Source organism: Dendrobium catenatum, unplaced genomic scaffold (genome assembly GCF_001605985.2).
Source record: "Dendrobium catenatum unplaced genomic scaffold, ASM160598v2 fragScaff_scaffold_249, whole genome shotgun sequence".
NCBI lineage: Eukaryota > Viridiplantae > Streptophyta > Magnoliopsida > Asparagales > Orchidaceae > Dendrobium > Dendrobium catenatum.
Genome location: NW_021318711.1, coordinates 4,640,183 through 4,655,437, shown reverse-complemented (window position 1 = coordinate 4,655,437; position 15,255 = coordinate 4,640,183). Strand labels below are relative to the sequence as shown.

General features: G+C 38.9%; 1 protein-coding gene across 1 annotated transcript in view; it reads left to right on the top strand.

Moving 5' to 3' along the window:
• The first annotated feature begins 3,216 nt into the window (after positions 1 to 3,216).
• The window catches only part of LOC110096551 (protein DA1), a 60,874-nt gene continuing 48,835 nt past the window's right edge, over positions 3,217 to 15,255 (top strand). The window contains exon 1 of the mRNA XM_020822566.2: positions 3,217 to 3,447. The gene's annotated coding sequence lies outside the window, so the exon portion shown is untranslated. The remainder of the gene's footprint in view (positions 3,448 to 15,255) is intronic.

The following is a 15,255-nucleotide window of genomic DNA, read 5'->3' as shown; positions in this document are numbered from 1 at the left end:
TGCTTTTTTGGTTAATTGTCGATGGTGTTCTGTTGGGTGTTGTGGGTTAGCCTAAGGTTTTGGGTGTTATTGTTGGTGTCTCTTGCTTCTCTGGTGGTGATTCTGTTTTGGATGTTGCTTACTTGGTCTGGTGCTTGGACAATAATGAGGCTGCATTTGGCTTCCTCATGTTGGTTGTGGCTTGCTGGCAACCTTGGTGCCCCGATGGATTGGTTGGCACGTTGGCTTGTCTCACAAATGAATGGCCCTTGCCTAGTTGATTGGGGAATGTTGTTTGTAGCATTTCCTGAGTCCGTCTATTGGCTTGCCTTTTCTTTGATTTTGTTTCTTTAACTGTTTATGTTGGTCTGTCGCTGTACTTTCACTTCCTTTTGAATAAAGTATTTTTTGTTTAAAAAATGAATTTTCAAAATTTTTGGTCAAAATCTTACTAAGATCTTTGGCAATTGAAATTGCTAAATTGTAGCCCTCATCAAGCGCCAAGACAATTGTGACATGTGAGGAACATCCCCAAGTACATACGATCCAAATTTGAGCTCAATCAGATGATTGAATTGAGAGTAATTGAGGAAGTTCATTTTTATACAAACCTTAAATTTCTCACAAATCCCATTGTCCAAATTTATTAAAATTAATTTTAAAACGAACTTGAGCTTGAGACGGTTCCAATGACCCTTAAAATATTAAATTTTGATAAGAAATGGATTTTTGGAAGTTTTTTAAAGTTTCAGCTATTTTCTTGAGTTAAGGATCATATTGTACGAAATTCTGATCATGCTTGACCATCAATATCATACAATATGATAAAAAAATTATATAGTGTGATATTTTCTCGTGTCATTTGAGGGAAATGATATGTATTTTGAGCTGGAATTGTACCGATGAACGTACTATATGAATAATATATCGTATAATATGAATTGAATTTTAATGTATGATTTTTAATCGTATAGTGTGATAGTGCGATTTGGAACAAAATCCCAGCCATTTGATAAAAAAAGAAGGTATGAAAGGCTATGATTTTATCTTCTCCACTTGAATTCCCAAAAGCCCTAATTAGAAGAAGTTATAGAACTAAAAAAAAAAGCCAGTGAAATGGCTTGAAACTTTGGGAAGATGAAAAATATGATTAAAGGAGGGATGAGGATAAGTTTTTTCATTTAAAAATATGCCACATATCAAACACATTAAATCCTAAATCTTTAAGTTCATGTTTAGGTTTTACCTCTATAGAAATGACGTCTGAGGACAGCGAATGGCTACTTCTCCTCCTTAGAGCTCTAGGAGTGACTTCTCTTTAAGAATGAGAGCTGGATGCGGACTCAAAGTTTGGGTTGGAATGAATGTGTGTCTTTTTCCAAAATTTTCATCTATTCTAAGTTCCTCCATCCTAAGAAAGGCTGGGATTTTTTGGTTCATGTCATAAATGATTGCCAAGTGGAAAAGAGCTTAGCTTTGGGGAGGGTGAGTTGTTGGAATGGGGTGGATGCCATTGGCCATTTTTCCATGGAGGGGATCATGGAGGGATTTATTTGGCTAAATCAAAGCTTTGGACCACGTTTTGGGATATTCACATGTTTTGGAAAGCTTATGAAGCTCCCAAAATAGGATTAGGAGGGCTTATATGCAGAGAAATGCAAAGTTGATTTAGGTTTGATCATTTTGAAATTAGGTAGTTTAAAATCATGTAGGTTTTGAGGTGGTGGACTTTATTGACCATTTTGACCAGTTAACAAGTTAAACTGATTAGGATGAGTCTTTATGGATATTTGAATGGTGTTTGAGCTGAGTTAGAGGGGTTTGGAGCAATGGTTTTAATATATTGCATGAAGGGTTGAGTGCATGTGTTTGGTTTGACCAAATTCAATAGGCTGACCAATTCAAACCCATTACATTTGACTCACAAATGGTTTGAGTGTGTTTACAACATGCAATGAATTAATCTTGAGATATTTGGAGGATTGGTTTGAGTACATGCAATGGGTCAATCCAAATTGGTTAGGTTTGATTAAACTTGAGTTTATTTGACCAAATCAACCGATGAATGGGCTAGGGTGATTGATCATGTCCAATGCACTAGGATTGATGTTCAAAATAGTTTGGTGAAAATCAAAGATGATTTGAAGTTCAATTGGTGGAGATTGAGCTTTATGATCAATTGGGATAGCTAGAGCTACCTCAATTGGGTCAGATGGGTCAATTGATGATGAAGAGTCCATTGACGGACGATTTGATATATGGAGCTCCTAGTGAAGTGATTTGGATCACAATTGAAGTCAATGAGTCAGTGCACTATGCAAGGCAGTGCACTGAGCTAACTAATTACAGTGTAGGGCTGTTGATTGTCTGGATCATTGAGAGTGGGGTGATTTTTGATTGTAGAAGGTGATTAATTGATTGTAGATTGAATGATTGAAGTGTAATTGGATGTAGGTTGATGGCTAATTGATGATTGATTGATTGAAGATGATTGATGTAGAGTATAGGCAATGATCAATGACTAAGTGAGGTATGGATGAAGGTTGATTGTAGAGATGATTGAAGTGATTGAAATATTGATTGGAGTTGATTGAAGTGTTGAATGAAGACAAGATGCTTAACAACCATAAATTTGAGTAATTTTTGATGACCTCATAAAAAATGAGCTCAACTCGTATCAACAACTATAGATCCTAGTTCTTAATTTGTAAATAATGATGGGTGTTGATAGTTAATAAAGCTCTTTTTTCAACGTGCAGAGCTTTATGATCAATGAGTGTTGATAGTTAATGATGGTGGTGTAATACTTCTTTATTTTAATAATAATTTTGAGCACCTATATTTATTGTAAAATAATTTAAATGAATCAACTCCCCCACAACATAATGAGATAAATTAAGTTAGAATGTAAAACTCGAATCACATTGGAATTCCTGTTATGAAATAATTATTAAATACTAAAATTTAATTGAGTTTGAGTGATGCTTAAAAAACGAAATAAGATGAAAAGAATAATGATTCATATTATATGTTCGAACAATCCTATATAATAATAAGAGTATTTTTGTTAGAAATAAATTTATAGTTATATTTCCCCAAAAAAAAAAAAAAGAGAGGCATATTTACCCAAATAGCATATAAAATCAAATTTCACAACCTATAGCAGTCTTAAGATTATTTATTTATTTTTTTGTTTCACATTTTTAACTGAAGATTAATTTTTACAGTTCCATTCGCCGCCATTCCTGAACGAAAAAAAAAAAAAAGAGACTGCAGCCGCCCAAATTTGCTCTTGTGATTACAATCGTGCTTCTATGTCGAGGGAAACGGCGTGAGCGCCTAGAGCCGGATCGAGTGAGAGCGAGGATGAGCAGACGAGAGATCTAAGAGAGGAAGAGAAGAACGGGAGGAGCAGAGTAGGTAGGCGAGCGAGAGAGGCGTCGGCAGCGGCAAGCTTGAGGACTCCAAGTAAGGACGGAATCGATGCCCTAAAATTCCTTGTTCATTTATCTTCCATGTTCAGTCATGTGAGGATGTTTACAGCCTTAGGCTGTCTGCTCATATAGCTTCGGTCTCTCACCGGAGCTAGTGTTTTCCTCTTTTGGATAATATGTCCCTTGGAATTATGGCAAGGAAGATCCTTAGCTGATTAATTGTGAATTTTACTGTTCCGATATAAATCTATTTCGATTGACATTTCTTACTCCTGCAATACATGATTAGGTTGTTTATCAAAGTTAAATTTTAATTTAGGTGGATTTTTCTGTGGTCGAGGCAAAGGTTAAGGAACTTAAGATTTATGCTATATTGATTTATAATGATTTGATAAGTTATAGTTTAGCCACGAACAAAGGGTTTTCCTTCAATAGTTTAAAATTGAGATTTACGTTAATATTGTGTATTAATCTTGCATGAATGTAAATCGACAGAGTGTTTCCTTCTTGAGTTAGGGGACAGTTTTCTCTTCTCTTGCCTTTTCTTCGCTTATCGGAAGCGGCAATTTTTCATTGTTTGCACGCTTTGTTGAAGCTCTGTCTCTGATACCTGTAAACACAGACAAGAAAAGCAAAGCAGAGCAACGAGGAAGAAGACATTGCAGAAACCAAGGAAATAGAAAATCCTCTGTTTTTCTCATTTGCATTTACTGTAGCAACATACATATACTCAGTAAGGATGAGGAGAGAAAATAACATGAGCGGATAGGATGAAACAGTTAGCCATCAACGATTTAGATGAGACGTCAGACTGCAGCACATGCCAATACAGAGGGTAGTGGAGTAGAGGATTACATCCAGTAATCATGTTTAGCAATTATGAATTACTTAGTCTCATTAGCCCCCCGCAAGCTTACAACAGGTTCGGTGAGTGTGAGCTTGGATCGGAGAAGAGCAAAGCGTGGAAGAGACAGGGATTTTGTAAAGAAATCTGCTAATTTATCAACTGTATGAAGATGTGAAACCTGAAGCACCTTTGCTTTAATGCATTCTCGAACAAAATGCACATCAATCTCAATGTGTTTTGTTCTTGCATGAAAAACTGGGTTATGTGCAAGAGCCATTGCAGAAATACTGTCACAAAACAGTGTGGTTGGTTGACTAACATCAAGTTGAAATTCCTGTAATAAACGTCTCAGCCAGACAATATCTGTTGCAGCTGTAGCTAGAGCACGGTACTCAACTTCCGTGGAGGACCTAGCTACTGTCTTTTGTTTCTTTACTTGCCAGGATATCAACGTATTCCCTAAGAAGGCACAATATCCGGTAGTGGACTTGCGATCACTTGGATCTCCAGCCCAGTCAGAGTCAGAGAATGCAGTAAGTTGTAGTGAACCTGGAGTGATAGGTAAACCCAGCTGAAGTGTGCCTTTAACATATCGTAAAAGTCTCTTGAGCAGCTTGAAATCAGTCTCTAGTGGCTTATGCATATGTTGACAAAGTTTATTCACTGTGAAGGCAATATCCGGTCGTGTAATTGTCAAGTATTGTAGTGAACCAATTAGATGGCGAAACAGATTGGCTTGAGCATGAGATAGCTCGGTCTCATCAGTGACTGGAAATTTAGTTGGAGCAGGTGATGCTAAGGGCTTGCAATCAAGCATACCAGCCCGATTAAGAATGTCATATGCATAGTGTGACTGAGAGACATGTAAACCTGCTTGGAATGGTTGAATGTGCATTCCCAGGAAATATGAAACCATGCCGAGATCCTTCATGTCAAACCGAGCAGCTAAGGCAGCAATGAGATGCTGAATAAGAACTGAATCACTTCCAGTTATAAGGATATCATCTACATAAACTAAAATATAGATAGTTGCTGCTTGTTTCTTATAGATTAAGAGGGAAGGATCAGCTGCACTATGAGTAAAACCATATGACAGCAAGTAGTGAGAAAAGGTCTCAAACCATTTCCTAGGTGACTGTTTTAAGCCATAGATCGATTTTTGAAGAAGACACACATGATCTGGATAAAGAGGATCTTTGAATCCCGGTGGTTGAGCCATGTACACTGTATCACTAAGAGAGCCATGTAGAAATGCGTTAGATACATCTAATTGAGAGATAGGCCATTTGAAAGTAACAGCAAGTGTAAGTAGAATTCTGATGGTTGGAAACTTTGCAACAGGACTAAAGGTGTCCAAATAATCAATGCCGTAGTGTTGATGACATCCTTGAGCAACCAGCCTAGCCCGAAGACGAGCTATAGAACCATCTTGATTACGCTTGGTTTTATAGATCCACTTGGAACCAATAACGTTTTGTAGCGGATTAGAAGGTACTAACCGCCATGTCCCTTGTTTCTGAAGTGCAGCAAATTCTGTAGACATGGCATGTCTCCAAGAGGGATCTTTAACAGCTTGTGTAAAGCAGGTCGGATCAGATGAAGTAAGACAATTAGTCATACTAATAATGTGTCTAGGCTTTAAGTTACCTGTACGCAAACGAGTAAGCATTGGGTGTTTGGTGGCATGAGAGATTAGATTAGAGAGTGGTAGCTGGTAAGTGTCAGAAGGTGAGGAAGAAGAAGTGATAAGAGTGTCATTAGGATTGTAATTAGCCTGAATAGTAGACGGTTGGGAAGCAGGTAGAACCGATTGGCTTGGACTATTAAGTGAAGTGGAGGATAAATTCTGAGAAGGTTGAATGCTAGTTGGTACTAATAGTAAAGGAGGGGTATAAACAGATGCATCAGTTGAGGTAGATGACACGGAAGATGGAACAGACGGAAAAATAGATTCAGAAAACTTGACATTTCTGGATACAAAAATTCGGCCAGATTCTGGATGAAAGCATAGATATCCTTTAGTGTTGAGTGGATACCCAAGGAAGATACATTGAAGAGATTTTGGGTGAAATTTGGACTGAATTTGAGATGGCAGGAATGGGTAACAGAGACATCCAAATGTCTTGAAGGAGTGGTAATCTGGCAGTTTGTTGTAAAAAGTTGGAAAGGAGAATGAGCTTTTCTAGATAATGAAGGTAAGGAGTTTATAAGAAAAACTGCAGTTTGAACGGCATGGACCCAAAATATAGTGGGTAGGTTTGCTTCAAAGAGGAGAGCTCTAGCCGTCTCTGTGATATGTCTATGTTTTCGTTCAGAGATTCCATTTTGCTCGGGTGTCTGAGGACATGTTTGTTGATGAATGATGCCAGATTGTTTAAGAAATAATTGAAACTGTTTGGAGTTATACTCCCCACCACCATCAGATCTTAAGCATTTTATTTTGGCATCAAACTGATTTTCAACAAGAGTTTTGAAATTATAGAAAATATTTGGAACATCAGATTTTGCTTTAAGTGGATACAACCAACAAAAACGAGAGAAATCATCAATGAAAATAACATAATATTTAAAGCCTTGCAAAGATACTTTGGGAGAAGGTCCCCAAACATCGCTGTGTATTAACTGAAGAGGAGAAGTAGAACGAGAAAGAGACTGATAAAAAGGGAGCTTGTGACTTTTTGAAATGGCACAAGCTTTACATTCTAGAGAAGACAAGACAATAGACTTAGAAGAGAAAATAAACTTTTGTAGCTTGAGTAAAACTTTGGAGGAGGGATGTCCCAAGCGATGATGCCAAAGCGTAGTGGATGACGAACTTGCAACAAGAGCCAGCTGAGCAGACAGAACGCTGGAGTCAGTAGGAATTGGGTATAGACCGTGACGAGAGGGGCCGCGAAGGAGAATATGATTGTTCTTCGGATCCTTTATAGTAAAGCCATGAGCATCAAATAGAACAGAACATGAGTTGTCAGTAGTGAGTTTATTGATAGAAAGAAGATTATGACAAAGCTTTGGAACAAGATGCAATGAATTAAGGTGGAGCTTACGTGTAGGAGTAGGTAACAAGCCTTTACCAGTATGAGTAATTGGTAGAAGATCACCATTGTCGATTAGAACTTGTTGATTGCCACTGTATGGTTGAGCTTGCTGCAGCTGGGACGAGTTGCTGGTGAGGTGCGAATTTGCACCCGTGTCAAGCAGCCAGTCAGACGACGCAGAAGCAGTATCTATTGCATATGCTTGAACAGGAGGCTGAAAAGAGAAACCGCCGCGATACCAGCACTTAAATGCGGAGTGACCAATTTTTCTACAAATCCATTCTATTGGCGACGAAGTTACAGTTGACGAACGCAGAGATGAAGTGCGTCCACGGCCACGAGGTGTAAATCTGCCACGAGATGAGCGACCCCGTCCACGACCTCTTTTGAGTATACAGCGCAGGAATCGGGTCTGATGAGGAAGCAAAGGATAGATCACGAATTGAATCGGCAGCAAGATTTAATTCTTCACTACACAATAGTGAATAAAAATCATCTAGACTTATGGGATTCAAATTTGTCCGGACTGTGGTTTTGAATGCCTGATAAATATTGGTAAACCATTTAATGTGTACATGATGATATCCTCGTTGGTAAGGGAAAACCAGAGGAACCGATGGCATCGACTTTACTCTTGATTTCTGATAAATACTGCATCATCGACTTATCCTTCATGGTAACGTGATGCAGCTCGTTTTTAAGCTGAAGTATCCTCGAGCGATTTGTAGACTACAAACAACGCTCAATGGTCTGCCAATTTTCCCAGCAGGTGTCCAGATTTAAGACATAGGGAAGAAATGTGGCAGAAATTGTGCAGTAAAGCACTGCCGCAAGATTCTGATCTATTAAAAGCCAGGTAGAGTATTCTGGATTTGCTTGAAGCTCACCGGAGGATGAGGAAATGAGCTTCGCAGGCTTTGCAATGGAGCCATCTAAATAACCATCAAATCCATTGGCTGTAAACAGTTTTTGAATCTGAGATTTCCATAGCGGAAAGTTATCTGTAGTGAGCTGAAGATTGAGAATAGACTTCATGTTTGTCATGAGAAACTTCAGTTGGGACGGAATGGTGATGTCCGCCATTTTGACCACAGAAGATGAAGTTGGATTTGAGGTAGAAGATGACGCCGCCGACGCCATACACGAAGCAGATCAGCACCGATCAAGCCGTAGGGCAAAAAAAATGCTCTGATACCATGTTGAAGCTCTGTCTCTGATACCTGTAAACACAGACAAGAAAAGCAAAGCAGAGCAACGAGGAAGAAGACATTGCAGAAACCAAGGAAATGGAAAATCCTCTGTTGTTCTCATTTGCATTTACTGTAGCAACATACATATACTCAGTAAGGATGAGGAGAGAAAATGACATGAGCGGATAGGATGAAACAGTTAGCCATCAACGATTTAGATGAGACGTCAGACTGCAGCACATGCCAATGCAGAGGGTAGTGGAGTAGAGGATTACATCCAGTAATCATGTTTAGCAATTATGAATTACTTAGTCTCATTATGCTTTTCGTCCTTTAAGAAGTGGGTGCCGCTGCATGTTAGAGGAATGGGATAGAGTTTTTTTCCCCCACCTTGTGATATTTGTTCGGTGGTGTTCGGTAAGGCTTTTAAAAAAATGCTTGTCTACCATCTATTTGCTAGAACAAGTGGAGGATCACGCACCATCTAGTGTAATTTTGATGTATTTATAATTCGTTAGATTTGGGTGGTTTTCAAATACATCATAAATTCTTAGTCATTGTTGTCGGCCACCTTGCTAGAGGTTGTACCCTTTTTGCTTTAATATTGGTTATTCTTATTAGACATTTGCAAGAGGTTGTAACGTGGTGAATGCTTTTTGCTGATGATATTCTTCTTGTTGATAAGACCAGAGAGGGAGTTTGAGGAAAACTTGAATTATGGAGGTCAACATTAGAGTTAAAAGGTTTTCATTTGAGTAGATCTACAACCAAATATATGTTTTAGATATCTTGAGTTTATTTTTCAAAGTGATGGTGAAGTAGATGGGGATATTATTCGTAGAATTCCAGTTGGTTGGTTGAAGTTGAGGAATGCATCGGTCCTATTGTGTGATAGAAAAGTACCTCTCAAACTTAAGGGAAAATTCTATAATGTGTTGGTGAGACTTGCAATGCTTTATGGTGCAGAATATTGGCCTTTACAAGCGAAGTATAAAATTAAGTTAAGTGTTGTAGAGATTAGGATGCTTAGCTGGATGAGTGGTTGTACACTTAGAGATAGAGTGCAAAACGAGTAGTTATGTGAAAATGTTGGAGTAGTTCTAATGGAAAATAAGATTAGAGAGAGTCGTCTTATATGGCTTGGTTACATAAAATGTTGGTATTTCGATGACTCAGTTAGGAGAGTAGATGCATTATGACTGATGTTAAGAAAGGTAGAGGTAGGCCTATAAAGACTTGGCTATAAAGTATTATAAATGATATTTTTTAGTTAGATTTAAATGAGAATTTGACTCTTAATATAACACAATAGGGGAAAAATATTCATGTAGCTGATCCCGCATAGTTGGATAAAGGCTTGATGTTGTTGTTATTGTTGTTTAATTTCTATTAGCCACAACCCTTGGCTGTGGTCAACCTCCACCACCACTGTCGTTGACACTACTGCCCTCTCTCAACCATCACCGGCCACCCCAACCTACGCCAATGATCGCCACCCACCACATTCGCCGACCACCGCACCGCCCACTACAGTTTCCCCCTGCCACTCGCTGACCACCGTCTGCCACCATATTTCAATTTTTACACTACATTCATCTTACTTTAAGTAAAAAAAAAAGTATTTGCATTTCCCTTACACTAATCCAAATATCTCCAAACATTTCAAATATATTATTGCATCACTTTTATATTACATTCCATTTTACTCAGCACTCTTTTTTTAGCCAACCAAACAATCCTTTAGTTATTGAATTTGATCTTCTATTGAGGGTAAATTGACAAAAAGCTTCCTTCTATGGTTTATGGAATGGCAATGCCTTTATTTTTGTGTTTGATTTCCTTATTGCCCTATTTACTCATTGGAAGAGTCACTTTTGTGTTGCTTGAATGTTTTGTGCTTGAAGAAGTGGATGCCACGGCATGTTGTTGAATCCATAGGACGGCACAATTCTTGTTAACTTGCAATAAGAGTTTTGTTGTGTTCGTGGAAGCTTGAAAATTATTTGACTTCCTTTTGATTCAAATTGAAACCTTCCTAAACAAATTAAACTTAATTTAGGAAACCTTCTTAAAAAATTATATATAATTTAGGAAACCTTCCTAAACAATTAAACATAATCTAGGAAACATTCCTAAACAAATTAAACATAATTTAAGAAACATTCCTAAACAATTAAACATGTATTAAGAAACCTTCATAAACAAATTAAACATGACTTATGAAACATTCCTAAATAATTGAACAACTTATCTTTGATTCCTCCTCTTCACATAATGAATAATAGTTTCCCTAGGTCCTACAAAGTTCCCCCCAGACATATCAGTTATCTGATGGGATCGTTTTGTTGCCTAGTAGCACCATAAAAATATGATAACATAAAGGGGCTCTTTGATCGAGTAATTGCTGTCAAATAACACTATTAAATTACACTGATGATCAAAGCCCATATGTGCCTTAATGGCTCAACCGCCATTGAGTTTTGAATCGTATGATAGATTTGATAGGGTACAAAGTCCTCTATTATTTATGGTCAATTTAAAATTATCTTTTTAGACAAATATTCAGTTTAGGTCTATAAGGTTCCTGATAGGAAGTACTTGAGTTCGCAAGTAATCCTAAGGGCAATACTTGAGTTCGTAAGCAAACCTAACAACAATTGACAAAAACAGCGAGAAATAGGGCTGATTTCAAAGAGAATTTAACAAAAACCATGCAAGAAATATAGTAGATTGGAGAAGAAATGCAAGAGAAATACTCTGATTTAATCCACGAACAAGAAACATAAATCAAGATACAAATTTCTTCAATTCGAGAGGAAGAAATACTATCCAAATCTTTAGCAAAGCCTAGAGCCCACACAAAACAAATCCTAGATTTCAAAATTTCAGCAAATCTCAAGATATCCAAACCCTAACCTCCAAAAGACTAATTAAAGCCAAAGGAAGCTTACAAAATCCCTAAACAACCTCTAATTCAAATTTTCCCTCCTAAACATTATTTAATTAAGCAAGTGGGCCCCACTAGGGCTTCTGCCCCCCCTTGGGTTCGCCCAAAGCCTTGGGGCGCCGGCTATAAACATGAACCGGTCCCTGTTGGAACGGTTCAACCGGCTCCTCCTGGGCCGGCAGCGTAACATTACTTCCCTCCCAAGGAATCACCTTGTCCTCAAGGTGAAAAGAAGGAAACTGGAGTCTCACTCTGTCATATGATTCCCAAGTGGCCTCGTAGTTGGGAATGTTTTTCCATCTGATAAACACTTCCTTGTTCCCCCTTTTATCCACTCTGACCCCGCCTAACTCTAGTGGTTCTAAGATCACTTCCAGCTCCTTTGTCAGTGTATCTGGCAACTTCGCACTAACTGTGTGCTCCCTTAGAGCTCTCCTCAGCTACGACATATGGAAAACTGGGTGTATGGTGGCCGTTGGTAGTAACTTCAATCGATATGCCACTGCTCCGATCTTGTCTACCACCTCGTAAAGACCAAAGTACCTCGGAGCCAATTTCTCGTTTATCTTGTTAGCAACTGATTTCTGCTTATAGGGCTTTAGTTTTAAGAACACTTTCTCCCCCACTTCATATTGTATGTCTCTCTTATGTGTATCTGCTCGCTTCTTCATGATTTGTTGTTCCCTCTATAGATGTTTCTTTAACTCCTCGAACACCTAGTTCCTCTCCTCTAAGTACTATTCAACTGAAGAGACTGATGTGTTTCCTCTCCCAAAATGCACTAAGTGTAGGGGTCTCTTCCATTGAGCACCTTAAAAGGAGTCATTTGGGACATAAAATAGTACAAAGTATTGCACCAATATTCGGCCCATGCTAACCATTTTGCCAACATCCGTGGTGTTTCAAAAGCAAAACACCTCAAATATATTTCCAAACTCCAGTTCACCACCTCTGTTTGCCCATCTGTCTGTGGATGGTAGGCGGTGCTTCTCTTGAGAACAGTGCCCTGCAACCTAAAAAGCTCCCTCCAAAACTGGCTGAGGAACACTTTGTCTCGATCAGACACAATCGATTCAGGAATCCCATATAATCTAACTACTTCCCGGATAAATGCTGCTGCCACTGATACTGGGTGTAGGGATGTCGTAGGAGGATAAAATGTTCATACTTACTAAGTTGGTCCACCATGACTGTGAATCCCTCTAAGCGTGGTAGGCTGTCGATGAAGTCCATGGACACTTCCTCCCGTACTTTATTTGGAAGTGCTAAGGGTTGTAGTATTCCTCTTGGAGTCATGGCCATATATTTGCTTCTATGGCACATTTCACACTTTGCCACCATCTCCTCAAAATCTTTATACATCCCCTTCTAGTAAAGCTCCGATGTGAACCTCCTATATGTTCTATGTACTTCTGAATAACCCCCCACTGCATTGCCGTGCAACTCCTGTAATAAGTGAGGAATGTGTACTGAAATTCATGACATCATAAACCTCCATTGATGCAACAACCTCTCCCCCTTAAGTTAGTACCCCGAATGACTACTATTATCTTTCACCAAGTCTTCCCTGATCTTCCTTAACTCTTTGTTATGCATGCTTTCTTCCTTGATGGCCCCCAGTCAACCATCAGTGGTATTAAAACTGCCAACTCCTGAAGTTACCCAACACATCTGATAAGGCGTCGGTCGCCTTATTTTCCACCTCCGGCTGTACTTGATCTCAAAATCATAGCCTAAACGTTTTGACAACTATCTCTGATGTTTCTCGGTCACCATCCTTTACTCTAACATGTACTTCAAGCTCATCTGATCCGTACGAACAATGAAATGCCTTCCCAAAAGGTAAGGAAGCCATTTCTGAATGGCCAAGACATTGGCCATCAACTCTCTCTTTTACACCGACTTTAATCAAGCCTTGGTTGACATCACCTAACTGAAGTATGCTATAGGCCTGTGATTCTGCAGCAACACTGCTCCCAATCCATATCCTGACGCATCAGTCTCCACCACAGATTTGACTGAAATCTGGAAGAGCTAATATTGAGACTGTTGTCATGGCTTTCTTTAACCTCTCAAAAGACTGGGTTGCTGTCTCTCCTCACAAAAATTACCCTTATTCGGTTGCTTAGTCAACAACCAAGCGATGGTATTGTACCCCCTCACAAACCTCATGTAGTAGCCAGTCAATCCTAGAAAACCCCTCAACTCCCTTATGTTCCTAGGCATTGGCCATTTCTACATTGCCTCAATTTTTGTTTGATCGACCGCCACTCCCTCCTGAGACACTACATGTCCCAGATACTTCACCCTAGACTGGGCGAAGCCGCACTTCTTTAGGTTGGCCCTCAGCTGATGTGCCTGTAAAATTTTAAGAACATCCTTCAAGTGCTCCAGATGCTCCTCCATTTTCCTGTACACCAAAATGTCATAAAAAAATACCAGAACAAACTTCCTAAGGTGTTATCGGAACACCATATTCATCAAAGACTGAAAGTAGCAGGGGCCTTAGTGAGCCCAAATGGCATCACCAATAACTCATCGATCATCGGAATGGGGAATTTATCCGGAACCGTCTCCCTGTTCAACACCCTATAATCCACACAAAGGAATCACATTGTAAGAGAGAAGCTTGAGTTAAGTTGGAGGTGGCATAGTGCTGTTGTGATGCAGGCAAACAAGAAAGAAAGAATCGAAAGAGGAGAACACCAGGATTAGTAGAACAAAACTCAATTCAAACTAGAATGCTGACATCCAAACAAACACCAAAACAAACGAAACAAAATTAAAATTAAAAAACACTACCCTCAGAACAACCGTCAAGCGAGTTTCCTCACATGCAACGAAAAAGTAGATAAAGTAAAATAAGTGTTTAAGGGCTTGCAAACCAATGGTCCACCACAGCTACAAGGTCCAACTTCCAACAAAACTCCGACAAATGTCACAAAATCAGCCAACAAACATCTCCAATAGCTCAAGAAGAAGGATACAAGTGGAGTGGAACTTGCGGAGATAAGAAAATGTTAGAAGCCCAAGACGAAATAGAGAAGAGGAAGAGAGAAATGGAACAAGCTCTCAAGCTTTTCCAAGGAAGAAGAAACCCTCGGGTTTTGTAGAGACTTTGCTTAAATATTCAACAACCTTTTATGCTTCAAAACATCTCCAATTTATAAGAGAAAATGGGGCAGCCAAACAGCCAAATCACCTCCAACTGAACTAATTAGGTAAGGGGAAATGGAAGGCCAGCAGACATTTCAGAACAACACTCGAAAATCCTCACAAAAAACCGAGAAAAGCAGCCACGGGACTGGCAGCCAGGAGAGGACAAAAAAAAACCAAGTAGCTAGCACACCCAAGGTTTGCCATGCCCAAGCACTACCTACTCATGATCATTGGATGTTTTCCATCATAGGGTAGCATAAAAAGAAAAATAACTATAACATTCAAATTACAATAAAAAAACTAAAAGAAACTGATATTTGCATGCATCAATTCCCCTTGGTGGGAGAATCTTATCTCCTGATGAGAAAGCTTTAACAATTTTTTTATAGAGATCCGGATGACGATTTTTAAGCTCAATAGCATCCATCAATGTACAGTTTGTCAATGGACGTTTGCTCTATTTTACCAGAAATCTTTTGTGCTCGCCATGTCTAGTCTTAATAATCCTGACATCAATAACATATTCAATCTGATCATTACTGTTTAGAATTGATGTGGAAAGTAGCAAAGTTTCAACTTCCACAGAATCATCAGAATTTCCTTCATACAAAGAAAGGTCAGAAACATTAAACACAGGAGAAGTGCCAAGAGTAATAGGAAG